Source organism: Panthera pardus, unplaced genomic scaffold, assembly GCF_024362965.1.
Source record: "Panthera pardus isolate Hobbes unplaced genomic scaffold, ASM2436296v1 HiC_scaffold_9, whole genome shotgun sequence".
In the NCBI taxonomy this organism is placed as follows: Eukaryota; Metazoa; Chordata; class Mammalia; order Carnivora; family Felidae; genus Panthera; species Panthera pardus.
In genome coordinates, this window is record NW_026527024.1 from 6,021,343 (window position 1) to 6,037,193 (window position 15,851).

Genomic DNA, 15,851 nt, shown 5'->3' on the forward strand with positions numbered 1-15,851 from the left:
GCACAACTAATGAGAATTGATTTCACAGACATCCATGGACAGAAAGTGATTCAGGTGATGTGTCTTAAAGGGGGCACCTGCCACGTCCGCCTCTCCCACTCTCCCTGCCCCGGAGGTCTGCACAGGCCCCAGGCTTCGTGAAGGTGCTGGAAAGCAGGCAGGTGCGGATGTGGTGGGACGGACCCGGCAGCACAGGGCGCGCTCTCCCCACGCCTTCGCCCGCGCGCACACACACACACACACACACACAGAGGGACACAGAGGCTCCCTCCGGATGGCGAGACTGCAAGCTGAATATTACTTTGGCTTTAGCCTGGGACCTGTAAGTGAACAGAACTATTTTTAAAACCACACATCTGAAGCACGAATGGGTCTAGCCTACGGGCCGACTTCCAAGGCTCAGCCACCTCGTGGAACGGAAGTGGCTTGTACCTTCACACTGTGCTCCAGACTCCGACCTCAACGTCCCGCCCTGGGGTCCAGGTCTCCCTGGGCTGAAAGGTGTTTTCCAAAGTGCATGCACTCTGTGCTCCTGGAAGCAAAATCTCAGGGTAAATAGGAAGCACAAGCCAAACAGCACAAGAGCCCAAATCCGCACAACTGGGCGTTGGGGGGGCGGGGGGGGCTTTCCTTTGCAGGAGCCGACAAGGGTCTTGGTGGCTACTCCTCATCTGAGACACAGGACGTGTCAGGCAACCGTGCACGAGGGCACGTCTTCTCTTCTGTGTTCGCACCACTTTTACTGGGCTCTACGTCTCGTAACCCCTGCTTGGGGCAACTGTCGTCTTACTCTTTCTGCCCATCCGGTGCGAGCAAGCTCTTTCTTTCATGGGTACGTAAGGTGATCGCGTTCACAAACACAGTATTTTTTACCAGAAGTATCGTATGTGCTTGTCTTGTTCTCCGACCGAATCAAAAGATGCTGCAGGTCACGGGCCTTTATCTATGCCTTGCACCCTGTCATGCCAGCATCATGCTAGGCACCCAGCAGGAGCCCAATGAGTATTTGTTGATTAATGGAACTTGAACCATGAAAGACAGCCCTCTTTGGGGAGTTCCATCCCTTAAGTGGGCCAATTAGCTTGTCTGCTCCCCATCACCACTGATGGGATATTGTGAATTACCCACGTCTACAATCAGCAGAGTCAGGTACTCATCATTGTGAATAGCTTTCCACTCATTCAGGCTACCAAAAATAGCTGTACCGTAAACTCTCATTATGCAGGATGATGTTAAGATGGGGTGTTCTAATTAATTAAACATTCGGGTCAGTAAAAAAGAACATATATATGCAGAAGCCCAGCTTTTACAAAATGAGAATCTCATAATACATACTTAGCGCTAAAAATCGTACCAAACATGATGGAGTTGCATCACTCGAGAATGATGGAGAGCCTCATCTTAGACCTTGTGCCGTGCACGCAGGGCGTCAGTTTGGAGAGAAAATCTGTAGCCCCATAAATACAGAGCATTTAAAAGGGAGGATTAAATCTTCCCTGACTCCCAATCTATCCGTAGAGCTCCAGTCTAATGTTCTAGGGCGAGCACTATTTTTTGGCACTGAGACTTACTGCCTTACGTGAACTCCCTGGCTGTTTTACTTCTGGACAAAGGGTGATCAAAGAATACTGTTTCTAGGTTTTAAAATGAATGAGAAGAAAGTTGGAGAGAAAATTTCCAGGGAGCTTGAATGTGAGGAATTTCCTCACTCCCCAGAATTTTGTCTCTCTTTACAGGAATTAATCAGTCAATATTCTCTCTTTAAAATTCTATTTTGGGCACACACATTAGCAGCCATTTCAGCAGGAATTAAAGTGGCTAAAATTAAATGTTGGCATGTTTATACAGTCTTTATTCAACTTTACATTTATTCATTCAAAGATTATCTAACAAACAAAAGACGAATGTATCAACTATTGTTTCTGGTTTTTTAGCTTGGGAAACGTAGGTTTCTTTGTGCACGTGCACGCAGAGGCATTTGAATAACAAAATGCTCTTAAATGAATAAAAGGACACGAAACATTGCATGGTTCAGTAGATCTGTGGTTTGCACCTCTGGTCGCACGTTAGGATGACCCAGGAGTCCTTTAAAAAGCCACACCCAGGCCGTGCCTGAGATTTGTTTTTGTTTAAATGTTCTGGGGCGGGGGCCCAGGCAGACACACTTTCGAAATCTGGGGAGCCTCTAACGCAGTTGGGTTAAAAGCTGGGACTGTGGTAGACAGAAACACCGAGCTTCTTAATTAAACATGTATTAAAATGAGAAAGAGTTGGGGCGCCTGGGTGGCTCCGTTGACTGAGTATCTGACTTCGGGTCAGGTCATGATCTCACGGTTCGTGGGTTCGAGCCCCGCGTCAGGCTCTGTGCTGATAGTTCGGAGCCTGGAGCCTGCTTCGGATTCTGTGTCTCCCTCTCTCTCTGCCCCTCCCCTGCTCACGCTCTCTTTGTCTCTCAAAATGAATAAACGTTAAAAAAATTTTTTTTTTAAAAGAGAGAAAGATTTGTCTTCTCTAAACGGGAGAGGAAATTGACATTTCTGTGGGCAAGGATGACTGGATCTCGTGGAGGAATATTTGAGGAGGTGTGTCCCACGTAGCTCGAGAGGCACTGAATGAACCCTGAGATTCTGCGTCATTCTCCCATCTCAGCCTCCCTTACGCTGATGCTCCAGATAAAATTCCAAAACCTTAAAGAAAAACAAATGAACAAACTCCTCTCATCCTTCTACTAATTTCGAAGCGGCCAGATTCCTCATCAAAAGTACTGAACGCACAAGTATCCCATAATTGGCTCCCACGTACTTACACTGTGCACACAGGTCTGTGAACGAGATAACATCTTGGGTGCGTGTCTGCGAGGAGTGGCGCTAAACGCTTCCGTATCACGACATCAAAGCCGTTCAGAGATGAAAGGGCATCTGAATATTTGCATCATAAACAAGCTTTACATACTAGATATTCCAAGAATCTTTCATTTTAACAGGTGGAGAAATGAGGACAGGAGCACCTCCGTAAAGCACAGAGCCTCACTTGTGGTTGCTGACTCAGTTGGTGTGGCTTTGATAGAACCACTGCAATTAAGCGCCGTGATGAGCAAGGACTTGTTCGGCTCTTCATAAGGTACACGGTGTTTACCGATCCCCGGTTTACGCGATAAATCTATCGTCCTTGGGGCACAGCTGCAAATACATGTTTACAGGGACGATTCTCAGTCCGGGGAACCAGTTTCAAAAATGTTACGTCCTTTTCTGAGGTTCTGTAACTTAAAAGGGGCAGCTGGGTACGTTTCAACTGCTTCATGCACGGGAAGACGTGGGTTGCCGGTCCCTGGTCGTATCCCTCAGGACTGCTTGGTCTGTGAGCCAGGACAAGGGGGCACCCAGATGCACACCCGCCCTTCAGGCTTCCGGCTGCGTGGCGGTGCGTGTGGATCCGCACTCTTGACCATGGTGGTGAGATGCCTTGGTCGGGGAGCAGGGCTGCCCTGTCTGGGTGCCACACACCTATTCTCCACTCGTGTGAGGCAAGGCAGGGGGGCAATCAAGAAAGACATAGGAGTGTACTAGGTGTCTTTCAACTGTACCCAGAATCTTTGAAAGAGTCCCACTCACGCTTGCTGGATTAGAGAAACACTTCTCTGAGATGGCTTTCGAAACAAGGACGGTCATTTCTTCGATATTATCATCTACTTTACACACAGCAGACTTACACACGAAATATTTCAGGGGGACTGGGTGGCTCAGTTGGTTAAGCGTCCGACTTCGGCTCAGGTCATGATCTCGTGGTCCGCGAGTTTGAGCCCCGCGTCAGGCTCTGTGCTGACAGCTCAGAGCCTGGAGCCTGCTTCGGATTCTGTGTCTCCCTCTCTCTCTGACCCTCCCCCCGTTCATGCTTTGTCTCTGTCTCAAAAATAAATAAATGTTAAAAAAAAATTACAAAATATTTCACGAAAATGCCTCTCCACTTAAAATAACGTTATCTAGGGGCGCCAGGGTGGCTCAGTCAGTTAAGCGTCCAACTCTTGATTTCAGCTCAGGTCATGATCTCATGGCTTGTGAGTTCAGGCCCCACATCAGGCTCCATGCTGACAGTGGGGAGCCTGCTTGGGATTCTCTCTCTCTCTGCCCCTCCCCCACTCACTCTCTCTGTCTCTTTCTCAAAAATAAACATTAAAAAATTAAAATAAAAGGGGCACCTGGGTAGCTCAGTCAGTTAAGCAACTGACTTCGGCTCAGATCATGATCTCAGGGTTCTTGAGTTCAAGACCCCCATCGGGCTCTGTGCAGACAGCTCAGAGTCTAGACCCTGCTTCAGATTCTGTATCTCCCCCTCTCTCTGCCCCTTGCCCATTCACACACACTCTCTCTCTCTCTCTCTCTCTCAAAAATAAATATTTAAAAAATTAAAATTAAAATAAAATAATATTATCTAACATGACAACTACCATTTGTCTTAGAGATATGTTTGGAGCAACAGGAACTTGTAAATATTTAAATAAATCAGTTATGTAATGACACTGAAGAGAGACATTCATGTTGGCATCATTAAAGATATTATTATTTCATTAAATGCATGAAATAATGCAGCGCTCTGATGAGCGCTGAGCGTAGTATGACAGGAATGTGCCAGATGTTGACGGAATCCTGCGGAAGTTAGACTAGCTGCAGCAAGGCCGACACTGAGACGTGACCCTCACTGCTCTGCTCCGGACGATCTGCCCTTCCTCCTGGACAATGACACAAAGGACCCTGGTGCTATGGTCAGAGCAGGGTGGGTGAGGGCCACAGATTAACATAACTCAACATGTTAGACCAGCCTCCTCCATTTTAATCTCTCTGGGGTAAAGGCACAACATTTCTAAGACGTCTCAGGTTTCTGCGACCCGACAGCAACAAGAATGAAAGGGTCCTGGTACCACTAGGGGTTCTCTGGACCGCTGATGGCTGGGCTGGAAGCAGCTACGAAATCCCCATTCAAACCCGTCTTCTTCGTCCCAAGGCTCTGGCCACACACTGACCTACCCAGCCGTTCCGCATCCCTTCAGCAGGACCCAGGACGACGACCCTTTCCACCCCCTGCAGACCACGGGAAAGCCAGGGGAATGGCCACAGGCCCACACACTCCCACCGGCCAGCCCCACACTGTGCTATGGTGCCACCTTGGCTCTTCACCGAGACAAACGCAGAGCCCCTCCCAGAGCTCGGTGGGAGGGGGGCGGTGAATGCCCCTTACTCTCCCTCCACACAGTGCTCTCTGGAACCTTGCCTCTGTTGGGGCAAGAGAGGGGATAAGGTTTTCTGTCCACTCTGTCGCCCCTCTTCCGCTCCCTCCTGTCCACAGCCCATTCAGTCAGAAGCAGTCAGCTCCTCACGTCCTGTGCCCTATGCCTTGGGCTTCCCCCACCTGGCACGTGAGGTCCGCTCCGTGGACCTACACTCAGTGGCCTAATGGGGATAAAGGACCTCAGAAAAGATTTCCTCCCTTGACAAAGCCTGGAATTCACGATGATTCTGTCATCGTAAAGAGCCTGTTTGGGATATCAACAGATGAAAATCAATGTCCTTTTATTTCTACCCCTGTAACAACGTCAGGCATCTGCGAAGGGGTATCTCTGGGAGAGGGGGGTGACGGGGAGTGGCGGTGGACAGGAGCAGCAAGGGGAGCTGCACGTTAAGGTGCGTTTTAGAGCACCGCCATAGTTTAGCCATATTTATTAGCTCTTTCACCAGATGGCCAGGGACGCCTTCCTGGAGGCAGTGGAATCCGAACTTGGCGACTGGGGATGAGCAGAACACGGGTGAAACGTTGGGTTGCAGAGGCAGGGTGCACACAAACTCAAGCAAAAGCCCAGAAAGTTATCATGAAAAGTGTAAACCGCCTAAACACTTCCGAAAACCGGGATTTGTGCAGATACAGAATTCCCTGAAGCCTGTCCGAGTTTGGTATATATGCAGACCTATCACCTTCACTTTCTAGCCGATAAAAATCTGCTTTTGCAAATGGTTGCCACGAGGCTCTGCAAGGTCCCCAGTTGTCATAGAGACCTCCAGCAGTGACTCCGGGAAGCAGAAAGTGCGTTTACTGAATCAAAGGGTAAGCATGCGTTTAATTTCATAAGCAGCTGCAGGACATTTTCCAGAGCGGCCGCAGCACGTTACAGATCCACCAGAAATGTGCTAGAGTCCCAGCCACTCCTCTTCTGTTAAATTTTGGTCATTCTAATGGACACGGAGTGGTGGGCCAATGTGGTTTTGGGTGCATGTTTTTGATGGCTGTGATGCTGAGCGCTTCTTCTGTGCTCCCTCAGCCATGTGCGCACCTGCCTGGGCAAAGTGACTGTTCAGGTCTTTCACCCATTTTTTGAAATTTTTTTAATGTTTATTTATTTTTGAGAGTGAGAGAGAGAGAGAGAGAGAGAGAGAGAGAGAGAGAGAGACAGAGTGCAAGCAGGGAGGGGCAGAGAGAAAGGGAGACACAAAATCCAAAGTAGGCTCCAGGCTCCAAGATGTCAGCACACAGCCCAACTCGGGGCTTGAACTCACAGACCACGAGATCATGACCTGAGTGGAAGTTAGATGCTTAAGTGACTGAGACACCCAGGAGCCCCATCACCCATTTTTAAAAATAAGTTGTTTCTTTTTTATTATGGGGTCTAGAAATTGCATCCTTGATACAAATCCTTTGTCAACTTTACGTCTTGAAAATATTTTCTCCTAGTCTAGGTTTGCCTATTTTCTTTCCTTAAATGTGTTTTTCGTGAAGAGAAAAGGTTGTTTCGTCTTAGGTCTAATCAAATTTTTCTCTTATGAATATTATATTTTATGTGTCCTGTCAAAGAAACGTTTGCCTGCCTCCTATATCATAGAGATATTCTGCAATGTTCCCTTTTAAACACTTGCTAGCTTTAGTTTTTACTTTTGCATCTATGATCCATCTTGAATTAATTTTTGTTTATGTTATGAGGTTGGCCAAGTTTCTTTCTTTTCTTTTCCTTATGGGCACCAAGTTTTTCCAGTAATATCTGTTGAAAAAACTTACTTTTCTCATTGAACTTCTTAGTTGCCTTGGATAAAAACCACCTGACCATACGTGTGGGCTCTAGAATCTCTATTTTATTGTTCTAACTACATCTTCTTACACTAACACACGGCTTGATTGCTGTACTTCCTAATAAGTCTTGACATCAACTCTACTTTGGCTAGTCTATATTCTAGTCTATATTCCTTGTGCTTCCATATCAGTGTTAGAATCCACTAATTTTTAAAATTCTGAGATTACGACTGGCATTGCGTTGAAAACAGATCAAATTAGAGATGACAGTTTAACAATCCTGAGCCTTGCAACCATGCATGAATGTGATGGATGTATCTTCATTTATTTAGGCATCTCTATTTTCTCTCAGCAAAGTTTAGTAGTTTGCAGTGTATATATGTCACATGTCTTTTGCTAACTTCATTTCTAGGCATTTTATGCTCTTTTGACACTATTATACCTGATTGTTTTATTTTCTTTTCCAGTTGTTTACTGCTAGTATATAGCAATTCAATTGTGGTTTTGAATATTGACCCTTTTATCCCAAGACTTTGTTGAATGCACACATGTGTCCTAATAAGCTGTTGTTATTGTCAATAATTTAGAATTTTCTGTGTAAACAGCCAGGCTGTACATGAACAGGACAGTTTTACTTCTTCACTGATAATCCATATGCTTTTTATTTCTTTTTCTCATCCCCCTATGCTGGGAGGACCACCGGTACAATGTTGAATGGAAGTGATGAGAGCTTAAGTTGCCCCCAGTCTTATAGGGAAAGCATCCAGTCTTTCAACATTAAGTATTATGTTACATGAAGGTTTTTGTAGCTGCCTTTCATCAGATTGAGGAAGTTCCATTACTAGTTTCCTGAGAGTTTTTATCTTGAATAGGTTTTAGTTTTTTATCAAATGCTTTTTCTGCATCTATTGAGATAAATACATCATTTTTTCTTCATTTGACAAGTATCGTGGATTATATGGATTTCCAAACACTAAACCAACTGTACACTCATAGGATAAAGCTCATTTGGTCATGATGTATCCTTTTTTTAATTTTTTTTAATGTTTTTATTTATTTTTGAGACAGAGAGAGACAGAGCATGAGCAGGGGTGGGGCAGAGAGAGAGGGAGACACAGAATCCGAAGCAGGCTGTCCAGGCTCTGAGCTGTCAGCACAGAGCCCGACGCGGGGCTCCAACTCACGGACTGTGAGATCATGACCTGAGCCGAAGTCGGACCCTCAACCGACTGAGCCACCCAGGCGCCCCCATGATGTATCCTTTTAATGTATTGTTGGATTCAGTGTTCTAGCATCTTGTTAAAGATTTCAACACCCTTGCTCCTAAGAGGTAGTAGTCCATAATTTTCTGTGATCCTTTTGTCAGGTTTTGTGTCACAATCATGATACTCACATAAAATTAGTTGAAAATTTTCTTTCTCTATTTTCTAAAAGAATACTGTAGAATTGGTGATGTTTCTTCCTCAGGTGTTTGAAAGAATTCACCAGTGAAACTATCTGGGCGTAGAGTTCTCTTTGCAGGAAATTATTCTGGTAGAAAGTTTAAGGTCTTTCCTAGATATAAACCTAGTCAGAGTTTTTCTTTTATCTTACGTCACTTTTGATAAGTTGTATTTTTAGTTTTCAGTATTATTTCAGTTTTTCAGTGTTATTTCAGTATTCAGAATTATTCAGTATTAAATTTATTGGCATAAAGTTGTTTATGTTTCCTCATTATACTTTTAACGCCTGTCGCATCTATAATGATCTCCCCCTCTTTCATCACTGATATTATTAATTTATGCTTTCTTTTTCTGAACTGTTATTGCCAGGGATTTATTAATTTTATTAATATTTTCAAAAGGCCTCGTTGGGGAGTGTTGTGTCCTCCACTGTTTTTGTCCCTTCCTGTTTCATTTATTTCTCCTCCTACCTGAATCATTTTCTCCCTTACAGTTACTGTGGTTTCACATGCTCATTTTTTCTCTAGTGTCTCAAGGGGGGAAATTAGATCATTGATTTAAATCACTTCCTTTCTAAAATAAACATTTTGGAGTTGTAAATTTCCCTCTAAGCACAGCTTCAACTATGTTCCATAAAATTTTATATGTAGTATTTTCATTTCATTCGTTTGAATTATTTCTCTTTTCCACTGTGATTTCTTCATTGACATTTCAGGTTTTGAAGTTCATCATTTAACATAAATATTTGTGTTTTTCTAGAGCTTTTATTGTTATTGATTTCAAATGCAATTCCATTGTAGCCATAAGACAGATTCTGTAATATTTCAATCTCTTGAACTTGATTAACCGTTGTTTTATGGCTCAGCATGTGAATTACTATGATAAGCTTTCCATATCTGCTTGAAAATAGCATGGATTCTGCACTGTTGAGTGGAGTTTCCATAAATGTCAATTAAGTCATTTAGATCCTATAATTTAGATTTATAATTTAAATGTATAGATTTATAAATGTATCGATTTTACTCATTTATTATTTGGATCCTATATCTTTACTGACATTTTGTCTAGTTGATTTTACAGATTATTGAGAACAGAGTTTTACTATGACACTGCATTTATCTCTTTTCTCTAATTTTTTGGTGCATGAATTTTGAGTCTGTTTCTAGCTTTGTATACATTTTAATTACTATGTGTTGCTGATGTAGCCTTTTATTATTATAAAATGTCCTTCTTTACTTTTAGTAACATGCTTCGTTTCAAAGTCTATTTTTCCTAGTATTACTGTAGCTACTCCAATTTTTAATGATTACTGTTTGAGATTTATCTATCTATCTACCTATCTATATATAAAGTATATCTCTTAAGACAACATATAGTTGACCTTTTTTTTTTTTTTTTAGAGATTGCTGTGATTTTTATTCAATTTGGGACCCTGATTAGAGTAAGAACAGTGAGAATTATGCCTTACAAATATCGCGTTAATACTACATCATCGTGATATGGCTTCACGTTGATTGTATATAGATTGTATTTATAAGCCTGACAATCTATGCCTTTTAATTGGTGTTTTAGTCATTTATATTTCTACCAATTATTAATACAGTTTAATTCAGGTCTACAATTGTACTATTTGTTTTCTATCTGTCTTATCTGTTTTTGGTTTCTCAGTTTCTCCTTTCTTGACTTCTTTTAAGTTAATCAAATTTTTTGGCATTCTATTTTAATCCCTGTATTGGCTTTTTGGCTACATTCTTTACATTTTTTTTAGTGGTTGCTCTAGAGATTACAATGTACATCTATAATTTATTAGAGGTTTATTTATATTTACTATTGTATCACTTCATGTAAAATATAGGGAACTTACAATACTATAATCTACATACAATCCTATCTACTTATATCTATAGTATACAATACTATATTACTATAATACTACCATCCCCCATGTGCTATTGCTTTCATAGATATTATAGGTACACACATGATAGAATAGTTTTATGACTTGTACTTTTAAAAATTCTTTTGTCTTCTTTAAAAATTGAAAGAAGAGGGGCACCTGAGTGGCTCAGTCAGTTAAACGTCCGACTTCAGCTCAGGTCACGATCTCACGGTTCATGGGTTCGTGTCTTTCTCTCTCTGCCCCTCCCCTGCTCAGGCTCTGTCTCTCTCTGGCTCTCAAACACAAGTGTTAAAAAAAAATTTTTTTTAATTGAGAGAAGAAAACTATCAATATAGTGTTTACCCACACATTTACCATTTCTAGTGATGTTCACAAAATCTTCTGGATCCAATACCCACCTGTCACTTCTCTTAAATCTGAAGAACTTCTTTGGCATTTATTAGATGTGAGTAAAAGCTCCATATGAATTACCCTAGTGCTTGTTTATCTAAAATGCCTTTCACATTCATTTTAAAAATTGTGTTAATATGTTTTATTTAACCCAACATATCTAAAATGTCATTTTAACATGCATTTAATGTGGGGTGCCTGGGTGGCCCGGTAGATTGAGCTCCTGACTTCAGCTCAAGTCATGATCTCACAGTTCGTGAGTTTGAGTCCCTCATCAGGCTCTGTGCTGACAGCTCAGAGCCTGGAGCATGCTTCGGATTCTGTGTTTTCCTCTCTCTTTGTCCCTCCCCTGCTCATGCTCTTTCTCTCTCAAAAACAAATATTTAAAAACTTAGAAAAGAAAAACTTTTTAAAAAAAAACATGCATTAGATGTAGTAAAATTATTATTGAGATAGTTTACCTTTTTTTATTCACACTAAATCTTTCAAATTTGGTGTGTATTTTACACTTACGCCTCCATTCAAACTAGTCATATTTTAAGCGCGCAACAGCTTCCACCAACGGCTACTGAATTAGACAGCACAGTCCTGGAATGTCTTTTTGCCTTCAATGTTGAAGACTAGTTTCATGGATATAGAATTCTAGGCTGATACTTTCTTACTGCATCACTTTAAAAATGTCATTCCATTGTCTTCTGGTCTCTATTGTTTCTAGTAAGAAATCTGCTGTCAATTGTCTGATCCTTTGCCTTATGGAACATGCCATTTTTCTCTAACTGCTTTTTAATATTTTATATTATTATTTCAGTAACTTGACTACCATATACCTAGGTGTGTTTTTCTTTCCCTTCTCAGGATCTTTGAGCTTCTTGGATTTGTAACTTCGTATCTTTAATCCAATTTGAGACACTATTAACCATGATTTCTTCTGTTCCATTATTTTTCTCATCTCTGTTTTGGGACTGTAATTACACATACATTGGACTACTTGATATTTCTGCACAGGTTTTGGAAGCCCTGTTCATTTTCTTCAATGCTTTTTTGTTCTTCAGAATTGATCACCTCTATTGATCTATTTTCAAGTTCACTGATTCTTCTGCCACCTTCATTCTTTTGTTAAGTCGATTCTGTGAAGTTTTAATTTCCCTTATTGAACATTTAAGTCCATGACTTTTATGTACAGTTCTTTGCCAAAGTTGCCACGTATTCATTTATTATGCATCTGTTTTCCTTCAAGTTCTAGTACACCTTTATTAGGTGCTTTAAAGTATAGATCTGCTCATTGCAACATCTGATTCATTGAGAGTTGGTTAGTTGCTGCTGCTTCTTTTTTCTTGATTATGAGTCACATTTTCTTGTTTCTTCGTGTATCTGGCTTTTGTATTACTATTAAATACAAGTCATTATGAGTAAAACACTGTAGTCTCGAAATTCTTTCATACTGATCTAGAGAATGACTTTTATTTTAGAAAGTAGTTAATTCAGCCGGCTCAGACTCCTTGCTCTGAAGTACGTAACAGCTAGAATCTCTGTTTAAGTACATGGGCTTTCAGATGCTGCTTTTTCACCAGATTTTCTGGGAACTCCCACACACAAACATACTTTAGCAGTCAGCCCATTATTTGGGAGGATTTTATATGCAGATTTGGGGCACTGTCTCTTTCAGGATTTTCCCTCTAACTTTCTAGATGACCTATCAGCTCCAAATTCTCTATTCTAACACCTCAGTCCAGAAACACTACAAGGTTTCTCCTGGGCAAAGCCACAGGAGTGGTACCACGGAGTAGCTTAGGCAAAAAAGATGTGAACTCAAAATTTTTACCAAGTCAAGTGCCTGTATTTAAAAGGCAGCCTCCCCTCCAGTTATGCCTATTATCAGTGACACTCCTTTGCCCCTTGCTACACACATAGATGTTGTTCAGATTCTTTGATTAGCTATGGGATAGTTGATCTGACGAATCTATTCTGCCATTACTACAACTTTCAACTTCCACATAGTGGATTTTGAGTCTATTCTTATAATAATTCAATAGTTCTTACTATCAAGCTCTAACCTGAACCAGCATGAGATGTTTCTCTTCCTTTCCTTTTTCCAGCAGGAGGTTTTACAGTACCTTGAGGAATTCCAGTGGACCAGATCATGCCAGGACCCCCGGTAGAGACTTTCTCTCAGATGCTGAAGCCAAGCCAAGCAGAGCAGTCCAACGACAAGTATTGGAGCATTTCTAAAAATCTGCCACCCCCTCCCCACAACCACCTCCAGGGACGATATTTTGAAGCTCATGTTAATTTTATCCCTTAAAATTCATTTGGGGGGAAAATACCTGATAAACTGGGAATCTTCAGGAAATCTATTCCTGAAACAAAATGTCCCTTTCTTTCTCCCTTTCCTTACCTGGTTTAGAACTAGTCAGCCCCTTTTTACTGCACTATTCTACTACAAATATTGTAACCTGGCTTCATTTAGCTAGAGCCCAAGCCTGGGAAGAAGCTGACCATGTTCACAGCCTAGCTAATCATGCCAGTGTGTCCAAGCTTTATGAGTGTCTGTCTTTCTTTTTTTCTCTATAGGACAATATAAAATTAGAATGAGAGAAAAATACTTAATTTTAATTCTGATATTTAAAAGAAAACCAGCTATCACTGCTATGTATCTTGATGAAAATAATATGGTAATCATTTCTCAAGATACAGAAGGAAAAGAAACACTCACAATGAAATACCACTACATCCCACCAGCTTGACAATACTAAGTGTTGGTGAAAAGTGGAGCATTTGTAATTTCCATCAAATGAATGTCATTTCATTTGTAATTTTCATCATTTCTGTGACACCAAGATACAGAAAGAGGGACTGATGGGTCGGGCTGGCCTGTTATTCAGACCAACCTAGAGGCGTTAGAAACATGAGGGTAGGAGGTGTGTTTGACATTACAGGTGGGTGTGAAAACTGTCACATCACTTAGGAAAATATCTGACATCCACTGGCAGTGATGAAAATTACAAACACTCCTCATCTCCCCCACACTGAACACTGTCAATCCCATCAACCTGTAATGCTGAATATGGACATGCTCTTCAGTCAGGCAGTTTCACTCTTTGTTTACTCCCCAAACAATCCCATGCAGATGTACAATAAGACCTATGTCAAAGAACATTCTTTGCACTGTTTTTATGCAATGGCCAAAACTTGAAAACAACATATAGAGATCAATGAGGGAATGGATAAACACATTTTGGTCCGTCCATACAAGGGAAAACGATACGCAAGCAAAAATTTAACCATATGAAATAAAAAACAAACTATAGTGACGTGGAACAATATGGATGAACTTTACTGACATAACGCTGGGCAGGTGAAGTAAGATACAAAAGAATAGAGACTACGTGAATGAATTAATATAAAGTCCCAAACAGACCCTTTTATACTATGTGGTTTGGGAATGCACATATAGGTGGCAAAATGATACAGAGAAGCAAGGAAATAATTACCATAAATGTCAAAGAAACAGGAGGGGAAGGAAGGAAGCAATATGGTAGGGGTGATGGATGCCCATATGTTTTAATTATTTATTAATCTTCATTTATATTCATATATATATGCCCATTATATATATATATGCCCATATATATGGGCATTTATACTTCATATATATATATATATTTCACAGTAATATCTTTAAGACATAATAAAATTAAGGAATATTAATGGCCATGAAGGCCACTAAATATTTGGTACTTTAGCATTTTCAGGGCTTCAAAAAGTTTTGAAATACACCTGTTTGCCATCAACACTCCCCCCGCCCCAGCACCACGGTGCTTTTCTCGTTGGTCAAGAATTCCCAGAGTCCCTATTACATATATTTACACACTAGAATGTCTTATCCAAAGGCATGTCATAAATAGTTGCTGAGAACCATGAAGATAGTTATGGGAAGCCTTTAAAATACTAAGGATCTCTCCTCCTCCGCACTTTTATTAGCCTGGTGTTAACAGAAATGATCTCAAAGGCCACTGTGTTTTCAGAGCAGGCTCAGAGGGAAAAAATTCCCATTCTTCCTTACACCAACCCTGGTGGAGACGGCACCTCCTTCTGGGCGAGGCCACCTCCCTGGGGTCTTCGGTCACTGTCACTCAGGGCATCAGGCAGCCGGCCCCGGACCCCAACCTCCCTCGGCCTCTGAGATTCCAAAGAGCCATCGCACTGCGCTTTACCCTCATGTGAATGATCGCTTTCTATTCACAAGCCCCGCCTCCGTTCTCCCAGCCTTGCTCCTGGCCCCGGCAGTCACACCTGCCATCGGCACATCTCCCGCCTCCCCACACATCCTCCCCCCGCTCTAACCACAGCCTTGTCCCCCAGACTTCTCAGGCCCCGCCCCTCACGTGACTCCCTGCTCTCTCTGCCACTCCCCAACTGCGTCCGCCTCCTCTCCAAAACAAAACCAAAACCAAAAGATTCATTCCAGGGCACGGGGTCCCACTTGGCTATCCTCTCCCTCCTGCGGCTCTCCCTCGTTCGTGGCTGACCCCGTCACCTCGCTCCCGCCTCCCTGTTACGGCCCCTGGACTCACTCCTGGCAACGTCGCCACCACCTAGACCAGCTTTCTCAGTAGTGACACTTCCCAACACTTGGGGCCAATCCGTTGTGGGGTGCTGGCGTGTGCCCTGTAGGGTGTGCAGCACCATCCGTGGGTTCTGCCCGCCAGATGCCAGCAGCGTCTCCCAGCTGGGACGACCAAATCTGTTTCCGGACGTTCCCAGAGAGCCCCTGGGCAGGGGGACGCCTCACATAAAGAAACATTGCTTTAAATGACCCGCCTCCTGCCCGGACTTTTCATTCTTTGACCCCCTTAACCGCCACATCCTCCACCAACATTACAAAGTTCTCCAAGGGCAGTCGCTAGACCGCACCACCTCCCCCACCTCAATCTCAGACGTGCCACACCGCCAGCCTCACCACGGCTTCCAGTTTGCGGCTCAGACTCAGCAGCCCGCCGGCCGTGCACACTGCACTCGTCACCTGTGTCCCCGGTCCCTCCCTCCCCAGCTTTGATCTGAGATTTTGC

General features: G+C 42.5%; 1 long non-coding RNA gene across 1 annotated transcript; it reads left to right on the forward strand.

Annotated features, from left to right (window-relative positions):
• The first annotated feature begins 2,988 nt into the window (after positions 1–2,988).
• On the forward strand, positions 2,989–13,938 carry LOC109252340 (uncharacterized). The gene is made up of 2 exons (XR_008420820.1): positions 2,989–3,120; positions 12,879–13,938. It is a non-coding gene; the product is annotated as an uncharacterized LOC109252340 (long non-coding RNA).
• Positions 13,939–15,851: the final 1,913 nt, after the last annotated feature.